The following is a 27488-nucleotide window of genomic DNA, read 5'->3' on the forward strand; positions in this document are numbered from 1 at the left end:
AAAGTTGTGTACTCATTAATTGCTTCCCTTTAAGAAAATAGTTCTGAATCCAGGCACCACCGTTTGTTTCCAGCTAAATATGGCATCCAATTTCAAGGATTTCAAGATAGAATCAGGACCGTTCATATAAACAAAACAGAGTCAATACCCAGTTGCTAAAGATCAGTATGTAGGTGCTTTTCCTCTGTATTCCTGTAGCTGCTGGAATAAGGGACTCCATGTTGGCTGCCATTTTTAAGATCCTGCAATGGCCTGAAATTGGCTTTGTTCATTTGTCATTAAGTAATATAGATCAGGGGTGTCAAACTCATGTCGTCACATTGTCGTCACGTGACATAGCGCAACTTTCCCCCCTTCGCTAAACGGGGCGTGGCCATGGCCAGCGCATGACGCATCCGGCCCACAGGCTGTGAGTTTGACACCCCTGATACAGATAATTTGTCTATGTTTATTGCATGAACTAGACTGTGTTGTTTCTCTGTGTCATATAATATATGTGGGTATATGCATATTTTTTTATTTATTGGTTTATTTATTTTGTCATGTTTTTGCAGTGTATATTGGAGGTGGTGACCCTTTGAGAGCTGTAATGCAATGAAATTCCATTTTAATGCATGGCAATTACTGTACATTTAAAATAACAATAAAGTTATTCTAAATCTAAGTCTTATTTATGTTTATTGCATGAACTATGGTGGATTGGGTTTGCCCAATATTCTAAGCTAGAAGCACACAGCTTGCATTGTGAGAGATTTTGGGTGGAACTCTCAGGGCCCTTCCAAAACTTGCCACTGAACTGGGATTCTTAATATAACCAAAGGTCAGATGATTAAAGACATGGGTAATAATCCTGTGAATTAAGAACATTTAATGTAAAGCAGTTAGGATGTTTGCTTGGCCTTCTTCACTTCCTTATCCTTATTCTCCTTTTTGCTTTATGGGAACAAATGGTGTTATGTGTGTCAAGATGCCATTGTGTAAACACAAATACTGTATGTCACTTGCATGAGTTGCATCACGCACAATTTGCATGCTGACCTCACCATGATGGGGCTAGTTTTGGGTGAGCATGCCCTTCAAGAAGTAAGTCAGTTCCCCTGTACTAAACCTATATTGGTATAGGACCGTGCTACATAATAAGCCAAAGTCAAAAGAGATACATGGTTTGGGACAATGTCTAAATTCAACCAAGCACAGCATTCTACGTTGCTCAAAGAAATGTTCAAAGGTAGGTTGTTTTGCTACAGATCATAGTGATGCCATTATTACCATGTGATAATCTTACCAACATCTAGGATCCTTTGTCAAAGATTATCTTGAAGGCAGCATCAACCTAGCACACAATGCATTTTAAAAGCACCCAAAATAGTCTGCTACATATATCTTCTACCTATAGCTTATCTATCAGAACTTGAAGATACGTTGTAGAAACAGAAGCTAAATTCATACTTTAATGTTAAAACTAGAGAGAGAAAGGAGGGATAATTGGAAAGCTTCTCTCCTTCCCCAGACTACTTATGAGTGCAAGAGAAGGCATGCAGCTTTGTGTCTGGAACATTAATGTCATGATTGGCAACAAGTCAATGTGTGTGGAGAGCTAGACATTTTATTGTATGGAGCTGAAAATCTGTTTGGAGATCTGATCCTAGAGAAGAAAGGTACTAGAATAAAGGGAGAAGAGCAAATGAAATTGAGGACCTGATCTGAGAACAGCTGTCTACAGTTGAGAGGATCTCAAACCATTTGACTCACTGAGTAATGCCTGAGGCAGGCAAACAAATTAAACCTTCTCTGAGGGTCCAGCAAGGGTCAGAAATGACTACCTGTCCTTATCTAGCTATGTTTCTGTCCTCCTGCCGCTTTCAGTAGAAGGACAGTGGAAGAACTGAAATTTAGAAGACGAGCAAACTAGTTGACTAGGGAAGAGGCAAGAAGGAGAGGCCAAAAGGCTTTGTGGGTCTCCTCTATCAATGTATTACCATACCAAATACAACCGTATCTTTGTGAATTGATTTGCAGCAGGGGTGACAAACTCAAGGCCCGGGGCCCGGATCCAGCCTATGGGGTGCTTAGATCTGGCCCATGGGGCTGCCATGGAAACAGCAAAGGATCGGCCCGTGGTGCCTCTGCCAGCAAAAATGGAGCTCAGGAAGGCCACAGCCAATAAATAATTGCAGGGTCACTTAACCTAATTACATTAATATCCATTGTTTCTCTACTCCCACCCATCTTTTTTGTGGCTGCTGTTGATAATTGTTGAAAAGATCTATTAATAAGCATATATTCGCTGGCAAAGGGTTGCAGGACACCTTTGCAGCTGAAAACAGAGTTTGTGAGGGCCGTGGGTGGCCCTCCTGAGCTCTGTTTTTGCTGGCAGCAGGTTGCAGGATGCCGTTGCAGCCAAAAACAGAGCTTGGGAGCCCATTTTTGCTGGCAGAGTGCTTGGGCCACCACAGATGCCCCCGACATGAGTGACATCGAGCTGGCCCCCGCCCACCAAGCCATGCCCACCCTGGCCCCTTGAGGTCAAACACAACCCTGATGTGGCCCTCAATGAAATCAAGTTTGACACTCCTGGTTTACAACAATTTGCCCTACCAAATACAACTGCACCTTTGTGAATTACCACTTGCTCTTGTTTCTCAAAATATGAATGTGGAACTAACTACGGTATATATTTTTGCAAATTAGTGGGCTCCAGATGTGAGTTGGTCTGGTGTTCTCCAGATAGACCTCACTCCCTGTGGACTGAATCCTTTATGATGTTATTTTATTTAAACACTGTGAAAGTGACAGGGCACATTTCTCTTTCGGTAGTAAGTCCCATTTCTCTGCGGGAGACTGAAGGCAATGGAATATCAGTTAAAAGGTCACTAATTGGTACACTTCCATCTGTACAACCCCACTGAGTGCGTAGGAGTAGAGTAATAGCAAAGATATTCTCATCCTTTCTTCAAAGGTATGTGCAGTCTGGCTAACATGGACTTCCCCTCTATGCAAAACTCATGCTTTGGATTCTTCGTCTCCATCATTTTCCATCACACAATCTTTGCTTGCTGTCCTTACCACAAATATTAATAACCTGGAAAAAACACCAGAAGGAATTTGTTTTGTCTCCTTGTTTAATGTAAGATAACTTATGTTGTAGAAGTGGAATATTTGCTTTATTTAATCATTTTTGCCTGAGGGAAGAATAAATAAATTGCAGACATAAATCCATGAAATACAATCCAAACCTTCAAAAGAGAATGTGAATTTCAGGCACACTGTAACAGCTGTATAATGCATGCTCATTAATTCAAGACACAAAATGTCAGTCCCATGTAGCATTTGCCTTATTAACATCCAACCTCTTCTGTTGGAGAAGCATTCATTTCACTATTATCAATAATTTTAATTTAATTTGATTTAATTCAATTTGATTTAATTTAATTTAGGCACTGTCCAACTCCAAACAAATCAGGGTGGCTCACAATATGATACAAATATACAACACAATCAGAACCAGCAAAAAACAAATAAACACAGATATTAAAAAAAATAACAAAGTGAATCTGGCCAGCAACAGAACTTATAATGGCTCCAGCAATTACAGAAATGAAAAGCCAAATCTTTAAGGTCCTCCAGAGGTGGAAACCACCCAGCTTGTGGGAAGAATGGAAAGGGTCATGAACTTGTGAACGGAGAATAACATGAGGAGTGAAGATGCACATCATATCCAGTTAGGGTCATGACCAGGTATCTGTTATCACCTGTGGTGTGTTTACTTTTTAGAATAGAATAGAATACTTTATTGTCCAAATGTGATTGGACACACAAGGAATTTATCTTGGTGTAAATATTCTCAGTATACATAAAAGAAAAGATACATTTGTCAGGAGTTGAGAATCATAAGGTAAGACACTTAGTGATAGTCATAGGGTACAATAAGCAATCAATCATACTAGGAAACAGTCAATATAAATTGTAAGTGTTCCATACTAGCAGGCTTGTAGGCCTGCATTCCTATTGGTCCGGAGAAGCCGGGCCGTGACTGGACAAAACTAAGCGTTCTGATTGGTTCTTATTCGGCTGCCGCGATTGGGTAAAACCAAGCGCGGCAAGCTCAAATGTATGTCATAGGCTGCCTAGCCGCAGCCAGCTCTATAAAAGGAGCTCCCTCGGCTGGGAGTCTTGTCTCAGTATCTGGTTTCCTAATAAAGAGCTGTTGTCACTACTTCGAGTCTCGTCTCTCCTTGGGACCAACCGCCCAGACTTAACAGTAAGTATACAAGCGACAAAGTTACAGCCATACAGTCAAAAGTGAGAGGGGATGAGTGATAAGGAGTGATGAGAAGATCAATAGTAATAGTAGTGCAGACTTTGTAAATAATTGAACAGGTTTGAGGGAAATATTTGTTTAGCAGAGTGATGGCGTTCGGGAAAAAACTGTTCTTGTGTCTAGTTGTTCTGGTGTGCAATGCTCTATAGCGTCATTTTGAGGGAAGGAGTTGAAACAGTTTATGTCCAGGATGTGAGGGGTTTGTAAATATTTTCACAGCCCTCTTTTTGACTCGCACAGTATACAGGTCCTCGATTGAAGGCTGGTGGGTAGCAATTGTTTTTTCTGCAGTCCTAATTACTCTCTGAAGTCTGTGTCTGTCCTGCTGGGTTGCAGAACCAAACCAGACAGTTATAGAGGTGCAGATGACAGACTCAATAATTCCTTTGTAGAACTGTATCAGCAACTCCTTGGGCAGTTAGAGCTTTCCGAGTTGGCACAGAAAGAATATTCTTTGTTGTGCTTTTTTGATGACATTTTTGATGTTAGGTTTCTATTTTAGGTCATGTGATACAGTAGAACCTAGAAATTTAAAGGTCTCTACTGTTGATACGGTGTTGTCTGGTATTGTAAGAGGTGGTAGTATGGGAGGGTTTCTTCTAAAGTCTACCACCATTTCTATGGTTTTGAGTGTGTTCAGTTCTAGATTGTTTCGGTTACACCACAAGGTAAGTTGTATAACCTCCTGTCTGTATGCGGATTCGTCGTCTTGAATGAGACCAATCACTGTTGTGTTTGATGGCATTGCTGATCATTAAACAGATAAGCAAGCCACCATCAAAGCTAGTAATTACTAGCTATTAATACTATTCATAATCCAGAACTAAGATAATGTCCTCCTTACTGGAAGCAACTCTAGAAGTAGAAACTAAAGCACTGAAAATATCATCATCTTCTCTCTTCTTAACTGCTACAGTAAGTGATGCCCACCAAATCCATTTGAATCTGGTGGCCTTGAATTGATCAACTATAACAAAGGATGCCAGAAGCACTCAAGGTGATGAGGACTTACTGATTCAGCAGACCAATCCTGTCTGCCCCTGTCAGGAACAGAAACCCACTGTCAGGATTCCGGCAATTATACCCCAATTAAATAATGAGTCTCGAGCCAAACTTCCAAAACTTCAAAGGATTTATTGGGAATTAACATGTCCGGCACTGCCCGGATGTAGCTGACTCTGAGACACATAATTCATTGTCACCCTTGACCTTGTTTTCCCCCCACTCCCTGGGTGTGTCATAATTCATATTCTCCAATGAGATACATCCACAGCCAAGAGTCATCAATCATGTTCTCCAGTTAGATTTTTTCACAGCAGAAACTTCAGCCACCTAGTTACTATCTCTGAAAAACTATGCATGGAATGCACTTTCACTTTCCAAGCTGCCGCACTGCTCTTTCAAACCCCTTTCCCCCTCCCTTTCTGTTGGCAACTCTAAAACAACCATAGAAATATTTTATGAGTAGACACCCACTTTAACTTGTGATCTAAAGGGGAGTACTATTTAAACATCTGGTGGCGCAGTGGTTCAAATGCAGTATTGCATTGCTAACTCTGCCCCCAGCCTGGAGTTCGATCCTGACTGGCTCAAGGTTGCCTCAGCCTTCCAACCTTCCAAGGTTGGTAAAATTTCAGATTGTTGGGGGCAATATGCTGACATTGTAAACTGCTCAGAGAGTGCTGTAAGGCCATGTGGGCCTTTTTATAAGTCTAAGTGCTATTGCTAAGTGCTAAAGATGCCTCCTCAGATATAGAAGAAGACCAGAGGAATGAGGAAGAAGTATTTCAAAAGCTATATGCAATCTTTCCAGATCTAGCAATTACACTAAGCCAGTCACAAACACCAGTGTCTCTGTCATGGACTCAGCAGATCCTGTCCTAAATCTGGAGCCTCCTCTTTCCAGCCCTTGAAAACAGTCTTATCTGAGGTAGATCTACAAAGGATAGAGAAATGTAAGAATGTTCAGCTATATCAAAAGTAAAGGAAACAAGGCCTGATGGGGAACAATTGGCTTCTGGTACTTAAGGGAAAAACTGGATATGATAAATTCCCTGGAATAAAGATAATCCTTGAGGCTCACTTTCCAGCTTGTCAACCTCTTTGTTATGGAAAAAAAAACTCTTCTAGCATGAGGCTTTAGTCCACCATCTAACCCTTCCATTTATTTACTCCATTTATTTACTCTGTAGAACTTTTGTTTCTCAGTGAGCTTGCTTCTAGCAGTCTGAATCCAATTATAAATCAAATTTATAATTGGATTCAGTTCAGTAATAATATATATAAAGAACTGACATTTATTTATAAGGAAATTGTGGTTCAAGAACCTCTAGCAATAAAGGAAGTTCCTGTTGTGGTTCGCCGGTGCAGACAGCAATGGAGTTGGACAGTGAGGAAGAAAGGGAACCAGTCAGGAATCTGGAGAGGACTCGGACAAGGGTCCTGCTTCCGATGCAGGGATGGGGCCAGGACCATCTGGGAGTGGAGTGCTGCCTTCAGAGCCTTTGAGTCTGGTAGCAGCGAAGCAGAGGACCCAGGGGAGCCTGTTCTCAGTGCGTGTGTGCACAGAGCTGCTAGAAGGTGAGAGCAGCTGAAGCAGAAGGAGCGATTCAGGAGTAAGGCTGGGAGGTGATTGCCCCTCCCGTAAGGGATAAAAGTCAGTCCTCCATGACGAAAGCTTTGCAGGAAGCAAAGCAGTTCAACAGATTCCGAGTCCTCCTTGAAGCTCTGTGTACTCTGGTTGGTTTTTTCTGGTACTTCGGTAGGTTTCTGTTATAACTGAAGACTTCTGTTTTTGGCAGCATTCCACAGCACTGAAAGACGTGTGCTTATCTTGGGGAACTGTTTATAATTAGTTCTGGCTGGGAATGAAAGTAATTCCCAGTGTTGCAATAAAATAGATTTTGCTTTTATAACAAGTTTGTGTTTAAGTATGTTTGACGAAGCCTGGGTCAGAATAGTCCCAAAGGTGCTTTTTCAAGAGGCAATTGGACTTTCTGGTTTTTCTTTGAAGACATTTTACTTCTCATCCAAGAAGCTTCTTCAGCTGAAGAATAGGCAAACTGAAGAAGCTTCTTGGATGAGAAGCAAAACACCTTCAAAGAAAAACCAGAAAGTCCAGTTGCCTCTTGAAAAAGCACCTTTGGGACAACCATAACCTGGATGACTGAGAATCTCCATACACACCTCACTTAGAACTCCTATTTTGGTCCATAAAGATGCAGGTGGCCACTAGATGGAAGCAAAGAGACACAGGAAACTCTTTGCTGGCATCCAGTGGTAGCCTGGAGCCTATTGTCCCTATCAAAGTCCAGGAGATTGTCTGTCTGACATTAGAGTCTCAAAGGACTTTAAAGATTCCTAAACTGAAGAGATCTGGACAGAGAGAGGTGAATTGTCCAGTCAAATTTGGAGCCACCTAATAGCTACTGTAAATTGCAAATAAAAAGGTTAGGCAGAGGGGCCATGAGCCTCCTACATATCATGAAATTTGCCCAGCTGGGTCCTTGGAGATTTCAATTTTTATTTTTATTTTTAGAGGCATCCAGGCTCTTCAAACCATAGCTCTTTCTCTCAAGTGGCAGCAGATCATCCTAACTTTTAACATGAAGTAATATTTCATAGTTAACATGGAGAAGAAGGTCCATAATCTCCTAGTATATCTTTTTTTTTTAATGGAACTGTGGCCAGATGCAATTCATCTTTAAGTGTCTCTGTGGGGCTGTAATGTCCATTGATTTATCTCTCAAATTATAATACATTTTTTCCACAGACTTCACAGTCATAAATCAAAGAAACTTAGAATTGTTGCAGGGTTTTGCACACGAGTTTTCAAACAAGACAATCCAAACAACAAGAATAATAATAATGCCAAGGACATTCTACATTTGTGGAGTTCCAAGCCTTTCCATTTAGACCAATTTCCGATATCTTAAAATTTGCAAAGTTTTTAAAAAAATTAATTATACCAGTTTGATCATTAGGTTTATGCATCAATGCAAAGCAGTTCATTACTAACTGCCAAGGGGGGAAAATGAGAAAACTACAAGAAGCTTCTTCAGTTCTGACTTTTGGGACAACCGTGACCTGAGAATCTCCATAGACCCAGGATGGGGAGTCATGCTCCTCTAATCAACTTCCCAGGCCATATGTTAATTCAAGATTATGAGCAGGGGTGGGATTCTAACAGTTTGGACCTATTTGCTAGAACCAGTTGTTAACATTCTAAGCAGTTCGGAGAACCGGTTGTTAGAAGAAATTACTGGCCTAATCCTGTAAGGAAGGCAGGAAGGAAACATTCTGGTGTTGCTTACAGAAACTGCCTCTCCGTTAACCCTTATTACATTCTTGGCAGGACTAGACTTCCTGTCTCAGGAACTTCTCTGGAGGTTTTTTTCCCTCCTTTGCTGGTACTTTGCTTGTGTGGAGTGACCATTCAAAGTTACAATGGCACTGAAAAAAGTGACTTATGACCATTTTTCACACTTACAACTGTTGCAGAATCCCCACAGTCTTGAGACGCCAGGAAAAGAGATGCGTGCCTCGATGTGAGTGATATTGAGTTGACCACACCCAGCCAATAACATGACCACCAAGCCATGTCTACCAACTAAGCCATGCCCATAGAACCGGTTGTTAAAAAATTTGAATCCCACCCCTGATTATGAAGTATGAAAACATTCATGCTGTGCATGATACGAGCATTTTAACTTTATGATTAGAGGTTTCTTTGATTAATCTGTCCAAAATGATTTTTGACCTTGGCAGGATGCATTACATTTGGGTACTTCTGCTTATGTCAAAAAGTGTGTCTAGTTGTACCAGAATGGCTCGTAGTGTAAGAACGAATAGAAGGCTTCGATATTTAGATTTTAGGAGGGAGAAAAATGCTTAACGCTTCCAAAACACTTTAGCTAATATTTCTAATCAGGCTTCTTTCATTAACTATCATGTATATTGTTCTAATATGGTGACTTGATAAGCTTATAAGTCAGGGGTGTCAAACTCGCACCCACAGTCACACACTGGCCATGCCCACTCCTGTTTTAGCAAAGGGGGGAAAGTTGCAATATGTCGTGTGATGTGTCATTGTGAGTTTGACACTCCTGTTCTAAGTAAAGACAAAGCATGAACTTCACAGTCTGATCTCTGTGCCTAATTAATTAATTCAGTGGTGGATAGTGGCTTCTTTCAGGTACTTGATACTTTCCACAACAAACCACATTACTCACAACTAAAGATGTACGATGTTAAATTCAAATTTTTTTACTACTGTTCTGTGGGTGTGGCTTGGTGGGCATGACAGGGGAGGGATACTGTAAGATCCCCATTCCCTCCCCACCCCACTAACCTGCTTTCCAGCTCCGTTCTCCTGTGCAGGGCAACAAAAGAAGACCCAGCTGATCAGCAGAGGAGGGAGGCAGAGAATAGATGGGGGTGGGGCCAGTCAGAGGTGGGATTTGCCGGTTCTCTGAACTACACAAAATTTCCACTACCGGTTCTCCAGAACTGGTCAGAACCTGCTGAATGCCACCTCTGCAACAGTTCCTTAATTATGGTGGTTCTAGTTCTTTTTTGAATCAGAGATAGAAAGAATCCATTTTCTGGAGAACAATAGCAAGTCAAGGCAATTTCTGTTAGAAGTGGTCCTTATGAAAAATTTGCCATGGAAAAGGAAAAGTAAGCAAGGCATCAATGACAGATCTAATGGGCAGTGTGAAGGCATTTCACCAGTCTACAAGGATACACAGTCCATTCCTGGAATTTTTTCCTGGGAATTTGCTAATTTCAAGGTATGGAATTTCTTTGACCAATCAGGTGAAGACCTGAAGTTTGTCACTCTATTGGCTGCCCCACTGCCTTGTGAAATCCTGTGCCAATGCTGGCTGTGGAATTCTGGGAGTTGAAGTCTTAAAATGTTTTAAGGTAGGGAAGCACCGATCTAAAGAAATTTCGGCACTCATAGCAAAACTTGCATGGTCTTTTGCAGGACAGTGATCTGAATACAAAAATATATTTAAAAAAACATATCTGTGTCCTTGCACAGATCATTTCTTGGCAGGCTCAGAGCAGCTGCAACTCAGGACTGCAATATTTCATATCTAAATGTCACATCACCTTAATTTGCACATGACAGACATTCAGTAAATATTGATAAAGTTGAAGAACTGCGATTAAAATGATAAACATTGATCTCTGGGGGAAAATTCTCCTTGTTTGAACTTCAGGGCATCATGAATGAATCAACCAAAATAGAAACAGGGAATAAATCCAACACCAGGAATTCTGACCTCCATGAATATCATCTTCTGACAGCTCTGTAAAAATAGGAAAGAGACTTTCCAATTTAAAAAAACAAAAAACAAAATGACAATTGCATAGATTTTCCTGCCATTTGTTACTAAGTACAGCTGTAATTAAACTAATACTACTAGAAGAATGCATTCAAGAATAGATTTCAGGTAGTTCTTGACTTACAACTACAACTGAGCCCAAAATTTCCATCACTAAGCAGGGCAGTTGTTAAATGAGTTGTGCCTCATTTTACAACTTTTTTGTCGTGGTTGTTAAGCAAATCACTGCAGTTGTTAAATGAATCATGGTATTTTAAAGCCAATCCTGTTTTCCCCATTGACTTTGCTTGTCGGAGGCCAGCTGGGAAGGTCTGTTCTGACCAAGGCTTCCTGAGACACCAACAAACCACACATTAAATCCAAAACCCTTTTATATTAGTTCAACGGCTGTGAATTATCGTCATTCACAGCCTGTAATGAGTCTCAACCAATTATAAATAGCCCCATGGAAGTCTGCCAAAGTTCTTCGGAAGAAGTCTGATAAGAATGCACCTTTATCTTACTTGAAGTGCTGCCAACGACTAAAGTACTAATTAGTCTTTCAAAACCAAACAGAGCACAAATTCACCATGGAGCTTTCAGGTTCCAAAGTGACCAGAGCGAACAACGTTGCTTCCTGCAAAGGTTCCTGTCCCTTTGCACTTCCTTTATACCTTGTGGGAGGGGCAATCACCTCACCCCTTTTGTCTTAACTGCTCTTGCCTTCTGGCAGCTCTGCGCAGATGAACACTGGGAACAGGCTCCCCTTGTTCCTCTACCTCGCTGCTGTCAGATACTGGAGGCTCCGGAGTCGGCACATAACTCCCAGATGGCCCTGACCCCACCTCTGAATCGGATGCAGGACTCCCCAGACTCCCGGACTTGCCCATGTTCTTCCCCACTGTCTGATTCTGCTGCTATCTCCGCAGGCTGACAGCAGACCGCAGCAAGGTCTACAAACGGTGATCACATGACTCCCAAGACAATGTAACTGTCATAAATACATGCCAGTTGCCAATTGCCTGAATTTTGATAATGTGACTATGGGGCAGCTACAGTGGGTCATGGGTGTGAAAAGCAGTCATAAGTCACTTTTTTTAGTGCTGATTTAACTTTGAGTGGTCACAAGAGACAAATGGTTATAAGTCAAGGATTATCCATATTTCTTTCTTCCAAAAATATGTCTTTGGAGATTCTCAATCATCCACGTCATGGTTGTCCCAAAGGTTCCTTTTCAAGAGGCAACTGGATTTCCTGGTTTTTCTTTGATGTCATTTTGCTTCTCACCCAAGAAGCTTTTTCAGCTTTGGGCTGGATGGTGGGGAATGGGAAGATTTATACTTCTTGCAGACAGCTGGTCATTTGCATTCTTTTAGAGTGTTGTTGAGGCCACCTGGAAGTTTATCTGTGTCCTCAAGGTCACCTGAGTAGTGAAAATGGGTGTGGAGTCTTCTTGGAACTGCTGAAAGACTGGAGATAGATGGTGTCATATCCCTCGAGAGGGCTGTGAGAGGGCTGTTCAGTTTTGTCATAGATGGCCTCTTTGACCCATGTTTCCAACCAGACATCTTCTCTGTCCAAAATGTGAACTTTGCTGTCTTCCAAAAATTGTTCTTTACAAAAAAAATGCAACTATTAAAAAAAAACTGCAGACAAGTGTTATTCCACAAGATTATGTTGGAATCAAAATTGAAACATTGCTCAACCCTACTATTTAGCTTAATCCATGGAGGGCCTAGATATAAACATTTCAGTCCTAATGATACAATATGAGCAGGTTAATTCCATGGAAAGCTTTGGAAGACGGGAAATAGGCTCTTGGCAAGGAGCACATCTAACGTGGAAATCCCCCCACTGATTGGAAGTAATAAAAGAACAAAAGACAAAAAAAGCAATGGGGAAGAGAAAAATTCCTTGCCACTCACACACAGAAACACATACCCTGGTCCAGTTTTAGTAAATAATCTAAGGAAATGACTTGGAAATGGCAGACAATCTGTTGTTTCACACACTTTGCCCTATTTAGAATTGCACTACTATTTATTCCATAAATAGGAATCAGCAAGCAGGTTTGGCAAGCCCCATGATAAAGTAAAAATAAAAAAAACTACAGAAGAAGGAGAAGTGGGAGGAGGAGGAGGAGGAGGAAAAGGGAAAGGAGAAAAAATAAATACCAATAGATAGCTATGTTATTGCTTATGTTACAATATTGGCCCAAAATTAGCCAGACAAGTGGGATCAGATTTTCCACTCTTAAAGTGTAGGGTCTCCTACTTGGGTGGCGGGGGGGGGGGTTGGACTAGATGACCTATAATGTTCCTTCCAACTCTGTTAATCTAATCGAGCCTTTCCAAGTTATTGCCTGAACTGATATGCAGAGTTGGCAACTGACATTGCACTATCTGGTCTCTGGGTGTGTGACTGTGTTACAAGGCAGTATTGCTAGAGTTCCTGGTTTTTAACTAGAGGGTTTTGCCCCCCCCCCAAGATATTGGCATCTCCACATCATTATTTTCTCCCTTTGACACTCTTACAAACATGTACCATGCTTTAAACACTGGACACATGTACCATGAGCCAGTCAGTATTTCATCCAGATGACCAACAGGGAAAGAAAAGGCATAACATTCAGTCAATGCTCTTCCCCAAACTACCACCAGCCTTAAACCTACAAAAATCCCCTCACCTTACTTCCCACAAAAAAAAGGGATAACATGAACTACCCCACCCATGCCCCGTGCCTGTTTGTTTGTTGTTCAAATGTCTGCTTTTCCCAGGAGAGGACAACCATGAGCTTCCATTATGTCCTCTTGGATTCATGGTTGGTTCTGGGATAGAAAGATGTGGTAAGGCCCTTATCTCTTCCACATTCTATGGCACTGACCAAATGGCATTGGTTCATCTGCTTTTAGATGAGTTTTCTCTGGAGAGATGCAGCAAAAATAAGACATTTCAAACCAACACATACAGAGCCAAGCAAATGGAGTCATTTTTTCAAACTTCCTGACTTGTGAGATTAGACAGTCCAGAGATGATTCTGAACAGCAACAAAACCCTCCTGTAGATGTGTCCTAAGATGCACCTTCCAAGCCCTGTGAGAAGAAAACATCAGCAGCAGGATGTGTTTATTGGACCAGTTGTGCTTGATGACAACTGATGATCTCTTTGATTGCACAATCTGAATTGCACTAATCAGTTCTATGTAAAACCCATGATGTAATCTTCTTTCCCCATTCTTCCCAAAGATTAGGACATGCTTTTATTCTGTTTACCAGAGAATTAGTTAAAAAACCGTAATAAGGCCAGTTTTTGCAGTCTCCTTTATTCCTCTCTGTGGTGAAAGTATAGATGTGAAAGATGAAAATAAACTTTAAATAAATAATTAAACAGTTACATATTTTGACTAAATATTATAGGATTTCACATCTCTTTAAAAAGTGGAACATATTGCTGAAATCCAGATTTTCTCTTCTTTGTACTTGTAAAGCTGTATGATTTTGTTTTATTTGCAACTGGTAGAAATACAGATATTTTGGGGTATTACAAAGTTTATTGTCTTTTGCTTTAATTAGTGAATGAAGAAAAAAATATTTTCATTTTAGGAGAGTATACAACAGCAATACTCCTCTCCTGTCCAATTCCATCGTTATTGCATTATTACATCATAAATACATTTAATATGGACAGTATTTCATGCATCAATATATAGAAAATGTATATTATTGGCCCAAACCTTTATAAAAGATCTTTGGTATCTAAGTATACTTTCTACCAAACATGTCAATAGACATATATGTCTATCTGAGTAATACATGAGATTGCATTATAATAGCCTTGTAAATATTGGGCTATCAAACTACAAAGAGAATACAAATTTGTGTGTGTGTGTGTGTGTGTGTGTGTGTGTGTGTGTTAGCAGACTTACCTAACATAAGCAATTTAACAAAGGCCAAATTAAAACTTTCCTTTTTTGTTAAATGTGCATATTATGTATTCATGAAGAAAAGATCTCTCTCTCTCTCTCTCTCTCTCTCTCTCTCTCTCTCTCTCTCCACACACACTTATACACACACACACACACACACATAAGTTTCCCTTCAATCATAAAAGCACTGTCTGCTTGAGAGCATTAAAATTTGGTCTCTTGTGCTATCATGATAAAATTAATCATGTCTCTTTCAAATTCGAGGGCATTTCCCCATGGCTGAATTAAAGTGTTAACCACTCATCCTTAGTCAACAGAAGCAGGAGTAGGATGTTATTTCAAAGAAGGCAAATGCATTTTTAAGCCATATCAACAGAAGTATAATTGCCAAATCATTGGGAGGGGTAATTTTGCTCAAAACCTACCTTGGATACTGTGTCCGGTCTGGGTACAGCACTTTAAGAAGGATTCAGGAAAACTGGAGAAGATTTGGAGAGAGGCAATAAGAGGAGTAGAAACAAAGTTTTATGAAAATAAAGTACATTTAGTCTTAAGAGAAGATGGAGTAGCTCTCTTCAAATTACTGAAATGATGTCATTTTTTAAAAAAGAGGTTCACTCCATTCTTTCACATTCCAGAATATAGATTATGGAATAATGAATCTATATATTATTAAAACTCTAATTGTCATGACTTTCAACTAGGTGAAATGGTGTATCATAGAGCAACATTTTTTTGAAACAAAGTATCTCAAATGCTGTAACTTACAGAATGTGCCCCAAATCCATGGTACATAACTCCCAAGGGGATGAAATTTGAGAAAGCTGTGGCTATTTCAGTGCTATTGACTACTGCTGTGGTCACGTGATCTTCATCTTCAATGTTCCATGACAGTTTCCCAGCCAGTCTTGCAATCCCTTGCACTCTCCCCAACCTAGCAGCAGTCACTGATGAAAAACAAAGCAAAGCAAAGGGAAAGAAGGAATGCTCACTGCCAGATTTCCAGAAGAAAACTCATTGAGGAAGCTAGCAGGAAGTGGGAAGTTGCTCCTGCTCCCACTGCTTTTTTGGCTGCCTTTGGTCATTCTGTTCCTCTGTTTAGGTAAGGAAATATCTCTGAAACCATAACCCAACGGGACACAGGTTACCTAGTTTAATTTAAAGAAAGGCAGAGTCCAGCTGACCACTTTTAAAGAGCTTCTCAACACTTTTAAAAAACTTTTCATATTAAAAGCATTTTGATAGGGCAACAAATCACCCAGAAAAAAAAATGTGTATTTTAAATGATACCAAGACAGCTATCTGTCTAGAATGTTTTTATTTATAAAATAAATAAATAATAAATAAATGTGCTAGAAAAAGGGGTTGGTTTCAAGGACCTTAATGCCTGTTTTTTATATGTGTTGAAGAAGATTAATGAAATCATTTAATAATTCAAGCGATGTTATTACTAGGCTGAGAATGGTGTTTATGCTTCACTATTTTATAATTTTTTGTGGTTTAAAATTAACTCCCAAACTCAATGTGTCAACTTCTCTACTGGCTGCTTGAAATTACAGCTGGGGCCATGTCACTCCCCCACCCTTACAGGCACATCTGGAAGCAGCAGTCATTGTTGAAGCATTCCAGAAATATCTTATTTCCCAATACTTCTATCCATGCACAAGGAAAGGGTGCTTTTTAAATAACCACCACCACCACCACGTTTTTGAAAAATGTTATTTCCATTCCATTCTTCATGGTTTCACACAGATCTTTCAAAGCCAGGCTATCAAAGTTAGAAGATGCTTTATGACCTCTAAGAATGGATGCAGCCTAGCTTGTTTTCATGGATGGTTTACTTTAGGAACAAGAAAGGAGAATATCAAAGCACTGGTCTTTCCCAGTTTTTCCAGATTTCTTTTAAACTGACCCCTTTAAACAGACCACTTGTACGTAAAGTAGAAATTCTCAGGGCTAGAATTCTGGAAAATCTTGGCTCCTAAATCTACGTGTTAGAATGAACATCTGGGGAACCACAACGAATCATTTTAGCACCACAAATTGTACTGCTCTCCCCCAATAGCTGTCAAACTTGATTAATCTAACGATGCATTTCATTCTTTGGCTCGGATTTTGTAAAATAATTGCTATCTCAAATATTATTCTTTTTTTTTTCCTTTTGTAATTCCCTCCTGCCTTGCTTGATGACCTTGCTTATCGAGGCAAGAGCCTTGAGTGAGAGGAGAAGAGAATTCCCAAGGCCAGCTTCTTCAGAGCCCAGATCATGTCTGGATTTTCTCATTTCCTCTCCTGCCAAACAATCAGACCCAGAGCCAGAAGTGGACAAGGTCCAGCTGCTGTAAACTTCTTGGATGAACCAATTTGTGGGCCTAGTGGTGGAGAGAAGAAGTGCTGTTTAACTGAGGAAAAGGCAACGCAAAGAAAGCTATTGGAGAGGCTGAATTGCTTTGGGCCAGATGTCCAGGAAGTGCATCGAAGTAACCCCCCAGAGTTTCCTGTCTAAAATATAAGGTAGTTCTCAACTTACAACCAGAAGTGGTATTCAGCAGGTTCTGATCAGTTCTGGAGAACCAGTAGCGGAAATTTTGAGTAGTTCAGAGAACCAGTGGTAACCTTCCCCCCAGGACTGGGGAGGGAATGGAGATTTTACAGTATCCTTCCCCTGCCACGCCCACCAAGCCACACCCACCAAGCCGTGCCATGCCACGCCCACCAAGCCACGCCCACAGAACTGGTAGTAAAAAAAAAAATTGAATCCCACCACTGCTTACAACCATTGGAGTAAACGACCGTTCAAAGTTACGATGGTGCTGAAAAAATGATTTATGATTGGTCCTTGTATTTATGACTGTCACAGCATCCCCACAGTCATGTGATCAAAATTGTGACTCTTGGCAACCAGCGTGTATGTGTAATAGTTGCAGCATCCTGCTGCAACTGTTGAGGGTTGTTGCCTTTTATGGGGGAAGGGTGTGTTGGAGGAGAAAAATTATACAAAATTATATAAAATGCTCAGTTATCAAATGTGGTCTTAAATATACCTGGGCCCTGAAGGGCTTTCAGCACCTTGAATTGCCCACAGAGGTTGACTGTGAGTATTAAACTATTATATCCAGGGGTGGGCTGGTGGGGGTTCGCAAGGGTTCGGAAGAGCCCCTAGCTAAGATTCTGTGCAGTTTGTGGGAACCCCCAAATCCCACTCCTGGCTGGCCCTGCCCACACCACCCTGCTCCTCCCAGGAGTCCCCACACAGCCCGTTTTGGATGCAGGTAAGCACAGGGTGCGCATGGAGGCTCAGGGAGGTTGAAAAACAGGCCTCCCGGACATTCAGGAAGGCTGGAAATGGGCCCGTTTCTGGTTTCCAGAGACCCTCCAGAGCCCGGGGAGGCCGATATCGCCCTCCCGGAGGCTCAAGGAAAGCAAAAATGACCTCTCCACCATGGTGCAGGAGGCCAACTAGGCCACGCCCACCACAGCCATGCTCACCCAGCAACTGGACAGAGGATCCTTTGCTAAGATTTTTGAAGCCCAACCCAGATTATATACAAATTATTTATTAATCTAGGACAGGGGTCCCCAACTTGTGGGCTGCAACCCACTACGGAGCCATGGCTTGTTGGGCACAAGGCTGCGTGAGAGGCCGGCCAGTACATGCACATGTGTGCGCATGTGCACACCCCCCCCCACTCATGCTAGCATTGCTACTGACAGCCTCATTTGCATCGAGTGTGCACACAGCCCCATTCACACATGCACACATAAAGGCAGCTGCCCCTTCACCCCTTCTGGATTGGGCAGCCAATCCAGAAAGGTTGGGGAACTCTGATCTAGGAGGAAGAGGTTGATGGGCCACATGAGACAACTTGTCAGTCAAAAATTGCATTGTCAAGACTACTTTGCTTGTATTACTTTGCAGATGACTGTTGATATTTTAATTTGCCTTTTCTGAGCCCAAGGCTCTTGTTTGTTTGGCTTGCCAAAAAGAAATTTGCTTGCCATTGAATGCCATACATCAATCAGTTTTGGGTCTGCTTATTTCAGTTACCTCACGTGTCCCCTCCCTGCCACTCCTAGATGGCTTAGGGTTAAAGTAAGGAGTACTGTATTGTTCAGTGGTTGACAGTTTCCTCTTCAAAATTTATGTGCTCAGCTCAAAATCACAACAAAGCTATTGCACCAATCAATTATGTTTGCTATTGGTAAAAACTTTTCAGACATGAAAATTTTAAACTAGCGGCAAGGAACAAGAAGCCAATCTAGCCTAAATCTGATTTCCAGATATATTGCACTGTTTAAAGGGGGTCTAGTCAATCAACATCTAACGTCTGAAAAGCCACAGAGAGGCCATTGTTAATAGTCAGGATGGAAGGAAGGAAGGAAGGAAGGAAGGAAGGAAGGAAGGAAGGAAGGAAGGAAGGAAGGAAGGAAGGAAGGAAGGAAGGAAGGAAGGAAGGAAGGAAGGAAGGAAGGAAGGAAGGAAGATTTCCAATACATCCTGCCAGCTTCCCACAAGGAAACTCAATGGGGAAGCCAGCAGGAAATCAAAAGTTGACTCCCCATTGCTTTTTTCGTCCATCTACAGCTATTCTGTTTCTCTGCTTAGTAAGAAAGTATTTCTGAAATGATGCCCCAAGGGAACAAGGATTGTCTAATATTTTTTTTATATAAAATTAGAATGATTCGAATAAAGGAGAATATTTTTAGCTCAGGGATCAATGTACTGGTTAATGGTTGGGCTGTTTACTGGTGGCTCTAGCAGTTTCTGGATTGGAGTATTCCTCACTTGATTGTTGGTCTGAAGTTAACCTTGGAGTTCATTTATGCTGGTCTGAGTGCTGATTACTGGTGGAGAGGTGCTGGAGTCTTTTTTCTCTTTTGGGATAGTTGATTGTTTCTTTTGCATAGTCTATAGATGATGTTAATATCTACCATACTGTATGTCTCTATTGATGGCTGATTTGTCAGAGTGCCAGGCTTCTAGAAATTCCCTGGCAGAGAACAACAAGGACCCCTCATTAGAATGATTCTATATTGTCCCACCTACATGGCAGCATCGAGCCAACTTGATTGATTGATTGATTGATTGATTGATTGAGCTATCCAGTTGGTTTTGACTCCTAGTAATCATAGGTAGAGTTTTTTTCCATGAAAATCTGTCCTTCAGGTTTTTCCACAGTTTCCACACCACTATTACTGAATCCATCCACCACTGATACCAAAAGGCTACTGTAAGTGGGTTTGATCAGGGTAGACAGGGCTTGGAGTTCATAGGAAAAAGTGGAGATGTAGACCAGACCAGGAAATCTATTCTTCTCTCTTATGTTCTCTCAATCTCATTTCTGCCCCTCAAAAATACAAGAATATATTATTTCTTGTTTTCAGTGTTTGATTTTCCTGTATGTTCAATTTTGCTTGCCTCTCTTCAGTTTACTCACTGTAATCTGCTCTCTCTTTGTTCTTTCATGATAGACATATGTCTGCAATTGTCTTGACTTGCTATTGTTCTCCAGAAACAGGAGTCTTTCTATCTCTGATTCAAGAAAGAACAAGAACCACCATAACTAAGGAACTGTTGCTATAATATCTACTATATTTTTGATCTAATTTTCCTTTTAATGAAAAATGGTTTCTAGATTACCTAATTTAACAATGCATTGTATAAAAAGTATTTCCTTTTGTCTTCTTTAAAATATCCCCCACTCATTGGAAGGTCCCAAGGAGCAATACTATTTAACAGGAAAAATATCTCTTTCAGTTTAAATTTTCCATATCATGTCTAATATTTTAAACCTCTCTATGAAATTCCTCCTTCCTCAGCACATTCAAAACTAAAAAAAAAGGACATCATTATTTAGGTGAAATAATGATTAGTAAACTCCCAAAGGTAGAAACATCATTATTTAGGTGAAATAATGGGAGTTTGCTAAATTTTGTTTCCTTTCCTTTCTTGTCTTAAACTTTTTCCAACTCTATGTTACCTCTTTTTTTTTTAGATGTGGCAGCTGGGGCTGTACAAAGAAATCCAAGCATGGCCACTTCATAAATGTTTAGTAGCATTGTATTGGCAGGATAATGTTCAATTTTCTTCCAAATAATACCTAAAATGAAGCTTGCCTCTTTCTCTCCATGATATCTGTATTTAATTGATTCCAAGGTCCAGTTCCTGGCAACTAGTCACTGACAACAGAGTCCAGGATTCAGTTGGTGTGTTGAATCACCAACTGAAAAGCCAGCATATAAAGAATGGAAAGAACATGTAGTGATTTTATAAGGTTTAATGTAAGTCAAGAACTTGCTGATACAGTGTCTGAAATAAAATAAGTGATAATTAGCTAATATGCAGCGTATGTACTAGAATGCCATTATCATTACCCTCCTCTTTTGGCCACTTATTTCAGAGTAGGTTTCTCATCTTTAAGAATTTGGATCTATTTATTTACAGAGAATTTGGATCTATTTACAGAGAAAAGGAAGAAATCACAGACCAACAAAGCTAAATAAGAACATAAATGTGTTAGACATTTTTATTGATTGATTGATAGGCTGTTCATTTTATTTTGTGTATTAGAATTTAACATAAAATTGGAACCTCACAGTGGCCTTGAGTATTTTCTGTCTTCTCTTTCCAACTACCATTTCTCTTCCATATCCTAAATTATACCCACCTCAAATTTCTATTTATCAACAGATTTCCAGCCTCCTGTCCAAACCAACCATTTTCTATAGCCAAATACACTAAAAACAGATGTACTATTTTTTTAAAAAAAGTATCAATGGGTATCAATGATTTAAAATACTTTTTTTGTCATAACTCTATCAAAGGTATTTAAAACATCAGAATATTGATACAATATTCTGATTGTGAGATAACTTATCAAGATTCTGCTTTGTTCTTTCCCTTCATTGAGTTCAAACATTTCTTCAAATACAGTATTATAGCCTATTGTGTATCTTCCCCCCTTTCCTTCTCTGTTCTGTGGAAAGTAAACTTTATTTTCTCATGCATATACTGTATAACTTTATCCCATGGGTACATTCTATACTTTATACATAAAACCAGGCTTCACTCTGCAAATCTATAGCTTTAAGCAACATCTCTCTCCCCGCAATTTACTTAAAATAATGAGGATTGATGACCTTAAGCTCTGTAGGCTAAATTCCAACCTCAAATACATACAAATGACGTAAATGGAGTTATTTAAAGTAACTGAGGGCAACAAGTGGCCCCAACTCAGACTCTTCTCTTTAAAATGATTGCAGAGGTCGCTATTATCTTATCATCTACAGGCCAGCCAACAGGCATAATGAGGAATCCGTGGCTCCTTCAAAATTTAAAAATTTAGGAGTCATTGCACAAGGCAAGAAGAGAAAATGTCACTTAATTATAGCAGAATAGCTTGTGATGGAAAGCTCCTTCATCTGTTCAGTGACTTTTTTTAAGGAAAAAAAAAAGAAAATAATTCTTGGAATATAATATGGCCCCTGAGAAATACGAACATCCATATGCAAGTATGAAAGAGCCTTATAGACAATATTATTTTGTCCCAAAGAAAACAACATAATTTTATATCACGCACACAAAAAATTGATTAATCAGTTTAGACTGGACAGAAAACACAGAGTTTCTGACAATTGACATTCCTGCACAGCTTGCTTGAGTTGGGCAATAAAAACCCGGGGTTACAAAAAATCTTAAAGAAACAATTCCTAGTTTCAGAACGTATAATCCTGCTTTTCTCCCCAATTAAAATTCCTCTGCGGAACAAAAGCTTAACCAGTTCATCAAATAAAGTAACTACGTGAAGTGTTCCATGTACTATTATTAAAATCAGTGTGTCTTGCATTTTGCGGGAAGCATACAAAAACTTCCAGTTGACTGAACTGCAAAGTATTATTGCAGATAAAGTAAAAATTTGCTTTCTGCTCACATCATCTTTTAAAATTCCTTTAAGGGTGAATTGAATGTAGCAGAGGCAAATACAGGTTAAAGGATGGAGCCATTATGCCTGAACTTCAATGAGGGTTTATTTTCATATTTTATTTTCCCTTTTCATGAAAATAAAAATATGCATCTGAATAAATGAACCAACCAAAGACATAACACAAAATTAATGTTTTCTTGGGGATATTACAAAACATGAGAATTATCAGAAAAAGGAATTTTCTAGCTGAAAAACATGAGGTTTTTTTTTTAGCTTAACCAATAAATTTCTCCTTTTTGATAACAACTGAACCATTTTAGTTTAGATTATTTTTGCTGTGATGGCATGAAGACCAGATGTGAAGACCCTATAGAAATTGTTGAATAAAGTGAAGCAAGTTGCAGAGGTTGTGAGATCCTGACACAGGAGTCAAAGAAAGATGGCAGCTACTATGCCATGTGATGGGAATTGGTTGTCACGTTGAGTTTTTTGACTCTCTCTCCCTGGAGATACCCCCTGAGTCCTGAGAAGATTCCAATTCTTGGACTTCCCTTTCAGCAGTAAGGCAGAGCAGCTACATTTGTTGTGGCGATGAGAGTTCATGAAGAGCAAAGACTCTGGACCAGCCCTCTAGGGTGGCAGCCATCGTTTGTCCTAACTATGGATTAGGGCTGCACCTGGACCAACAGGTAAACCAGTTGAGGAGCAGCGCAGTAGTGGGATCCTACCCAGTGGTGGGCTTCAAAAAAATTTTCTACCAGTTCTGTGGGCGTGGCTTGGTGGCAGGGGAAGGATATTGTAAAATCTCCAGTCAGAGGTGGTATTCGCTGGTTCTCTGAACTACTCAAAATTTCCGCTACCAGTTCTCCAGAACTGGTCAGAACCTGCTGAATACCACTTCTGCTCCTCATCCCACTAACCTGCTTTCCAGCTCCGTTCTCCTTGGCAGGGCAACAAAAAAAGACCCAACCGATCAGCTGGGACTCAGGAGGCAGAGAATAGATGTGGGCGGGGCCAGTCAGAGGTGGTGTTTGCCAGTTCTCCAAACTCCTCAAAATTTCCGCTACCGATTCTCCAGAACTGGTCAGAACCTGCTGAATACCACTTCTGATCCTACCTTAGTCACTACCGGTTTGGTGGATGATTGTATGTGTGTGTGCGCGCATGCGCCCCTAACACACACACACACACCTAACAAGCCAATCAGCTGAGAGGGTGAAGAAAGGAAAAGCTAGGAGCGAAGGAGCGGCCCTCCCGCCCATCCCCCCATGCACTTTTTGGTCTTTAATCCTCTCAGCTGAATGTTGGAGGCTTTTTTCCCACTCCTCTCAGCTAATTAGAGGCTTTTTTTAAAAAAAAACTACTGGTTCAGTGATTTTTTTACTACCAGTTTGGCTGAACCGGTAGCATAGCACCACTGCAGCAGCAGTAGCTAATGCACCTCTGATTGTCTGTCTCAAAGGTGTTTTTTCAGGAGGCAACTGAAATTTCTTGTTTTTTCTTGTGAAGACGCTTCGCTTCTCATCCAAGAAGCTTCTTCAGCTCTGACAGGATTGTCGTGTCTGTCGCGGAAAGAGACTCGGAGCCAGTGACTTAGTTTCAGCTCTTTATTTGCTCCGAGATCGGCTCGGCTCGAAAAGGGAAAACGGCGGCTTTTATTCCTTGGCCGCGGCGGCCGTGGCCAATGGCACCGCTTTGAATCTCCCGCGATTAGTTTCCACCAATCGCGGGAGATTCGCGACGGGCCAATCATTGCGGCTCGCTCGGCCAATCAGCTCACCGTGCGTCTTGACCAATCACCGCGCGGTGTTTACAAGTATGTAAATGACTGTACAGAACAGGATAGTGGGGGATGGAAGGATTTATGTTCATTGCAGACAGCCGGTCATTTGCATCCTTTTAGAGGATCGTTCCAAAAACTAGCTGAGAATAGAACTCGTGAACATTGATAAGGGAGGATTGGTTGAGGAGCTATTTTTAGCAGGTTGGTGTAAGGCAGAGGTGGTATTCAGCAGGTTCTGACCAGTTCTGGAGAACCGGTGGTGGAAATTTTGAGTAGTTCGGAGAACCAGCAAATACCACCCCTGACTGGAGATTTTGCAGTATCCTCCCACTGCCACGCTCACCAAGCCATGCCCACAGAACCGGTAGTAAAAAATTTTTGAATCCCACCATTGGTGTAATGGTAAGGCATCAGGCTAGAAGTCTAATTATAGTCATGCCTTGGGCACCGCACCAGCTGGGTGACCTTGAGCCAGTCACTTTCTCTCAGCCCTATTAAGGAAGCAATGGCAAACCAGTTCTAAAAACCCCAGCAAAGAAAATGGCAAACACTTGTCCAGCCAGTCTCTGAGAATTAGACCCAGTTGAACAGAAAAAGTAAAATAAAATAAAAGATATCCTTAAGATGAACTCAGTTCTATATATATACAGTAAATACAGCTAGTCCTGGCCTTACGATTGAGCCAAAACTTTTGTTATTAAGCAAGACAGTTGTTATGTGAAGTTTGCCTCATTTTACGACCTTTCTTGCCATTGTTGTAAAGTGAATCGCTGCCGTTGTTAAGTTAGCAACATGGTTGTTAAGTGAATCTGGCTTCCCCATTGATTTTGCTTGTCAGAAGGACGCAAAAGGTGATTACGTGACCCTGGGACACTGCAATCATCAAAAATATGAGTCAGTTGTCAAGCATATGAATGTTGATCATGTGACTAACAGGGATTCTTCAATGGTCATGTGAAAAATGGTCACAAGTCCACTTTTTGCAGTGCCATTTTAACTTTGAATAGTCACTAAATGAATTGTTGTAAGTCGAGGACACAGAATCATGTCATTTTCTTGGCAATACTATTTACTATTGCCTTTTCCTGGGTTTTCTTTTTTCTTTTTTAATTCACATTGTTTAAGTAAAACCTTGACATTGTTTTTTTACTGTTCTTCCATCCAAAAAGTAACCTACTCTGACCCTACTTAGGGTCTGAATTTATACAAGGTTAGCTACATACACAAGTGTTACGAATAACCTTCAACTTGGATGGCATAGAAAAGATGAAAAAAAATTAATGGGTCGTTTTAAAAAAAGCAAAACCTGGCTATCAAGACTTCCATGACTTATCTGCAACGGGGTATTTGTGGAAAATATGAGAGGGATGGTGCTATTATACTCAAAGCTTCTTTCCAGCCATCCCAGACAGATTCCTTTCCGCTGTGAAAAGAAAATGTTGGGGAAATGGATGTGTGTTTGGCTCTAGCAAGACTGTTTCTGTGTCTTGGAAAATCTCACTGCAGGTACTGTCCATCCAGAAAGAATTGTGTAATTATTAAACACTGATGACAAGGTTTGGTTGAAAGCCCAATGGAGGACTTCGGAGACAGCGTGCTTTGATTTGGAGTGAATTACAGCCTGACTAGTTGATTTCAGACATGAGTTTTGGCTAGATTCGTGCCTCCCTCTGACTAACTTAGGAAAAACAAAAGACTTGTAAGAAGAAGTAGACAATTATGGAGAAAATAAATTCCTCAGACTGTAGAGCTGGAAAAAGCTCAGTTAGGCCATCAAGTCCAAACCTGCTCAGGATAAGAATTCAATTATCTCTTACAGACAATGGACTGGCACTCACGACCAGCGAACCAGAGGTGGGATTCAATATTTTTTACTACCAGTTCTGTGGGTGTGGCTTGGTGGGCGTGGCTTGTGGGCGTGGCAGGAGAAGGAAACTGCAAAATCCCATTCCCTCCCCACCCCACTAACCTGCTTTCCAGCTCCGTTCTCCTGTGCAGGGCAACAAAAGAAGACCCAGCCAGTCAGCTGGGACTCGGGAGGCAGAGAATAGATGGGGGGCAGGGCCAGTCAGAGGTGGTAATAGTTAGTTCTCCGAACTACTCAAAATTTCCTCTACCGGTTCTCTAGAACTGGTCAGAACCTGCTGAATACCACCTCTGCAGGGAACCCCTTGTCAACGAATGTGCAGTTTGGAACATAAGTTGTTCTCTAGACTCGTCAAACCCAAATCCTGCAATTGTTCTTCATATGTTTTTGCTTCTAGGCCTTTAATCATTTTAGTTGATCTTCTTTGCACTGTTCAATTTTCATATAAATAGCCTCTTTGACTCTCTTTGAAACCAATAATCTGCTCTGTCCAGGAGGTGAATCTGAATAGAATACACCTCTTTTGAAGGGGGAAAAAAAGCACATTTGGGACAACCATGACTTGGATGATTGAGAATCTCCATAGACATTTAGCCATATTCTTTTTAAACAGATTTCTCTAATATTCTGCTTTTTCTTCCAATCCATAGCTTAAAACTATTATTCTGAATCTTGTCTTTGTTGACTGAGAACAATTGCTGAGTTTTCTCCAAGTGATGCTCATTCTATGCTTGAAACATACAGAACTATCAGATTCCTGTTTAGTTGTTTTTAACCTTCAAATGGATGCACAACTCCCATCATTTGTTCTGCTGAAATATGAATGTACGTCCTCCATAAGGATTTGGGTGTCTTCAATTTGTAGTTTCTTCATTAGCCCATCTACCATCCGTTTTGAAGGTCCATCTCTTGGCTGTTTCAGGATCTACTGCTTTCAGAAAGGATGAAAGAAGACAAGCCGTTGTTGACAGACTGTAGTTGGGGAACACAAGACTTCATGGAGGGAAAGGACACTCTTGTTGCCAAATTTCCAGTATTTTTGTTTGTTTGTTTCTGGGTTTTAATTACACCTTTCAGGATAATGGTTATCCAAAGTGGCTTCCAAACAATTTTAAATCAAAATACGCAATAAATATTTTAAAACAAAGACATATCTAGATTTTTGGGGGCAGGAAATTGATGCCAGTGATTGAAGGTGTCAGTGGAGAGGTCCAGCTGAGCAGGATTTTATGGCTTTTGACCTCTTTCACCTCCCTGCAGGATTCTCCTGTTGAACTGTTGGAGGTAATATTTCAGAATTCTTACTTGCTGGTTCCAAGATAGGAGACTTTCCAT

This window comes from Notechis scutatus, chromosome 2, assembly GCF_049901735.1.
Source record: "Notechis scutatus isolate UNSWTSFEM ecotype Mainland chromosome 2, rNotScu1.2, whole genome shotgun sequence".
Lineage (NCBI taxonomy): Eukaryota > Metazoa > Chordata > Lepidosauria > Squamata > Elapidae > Notechis > Notechis scutatus.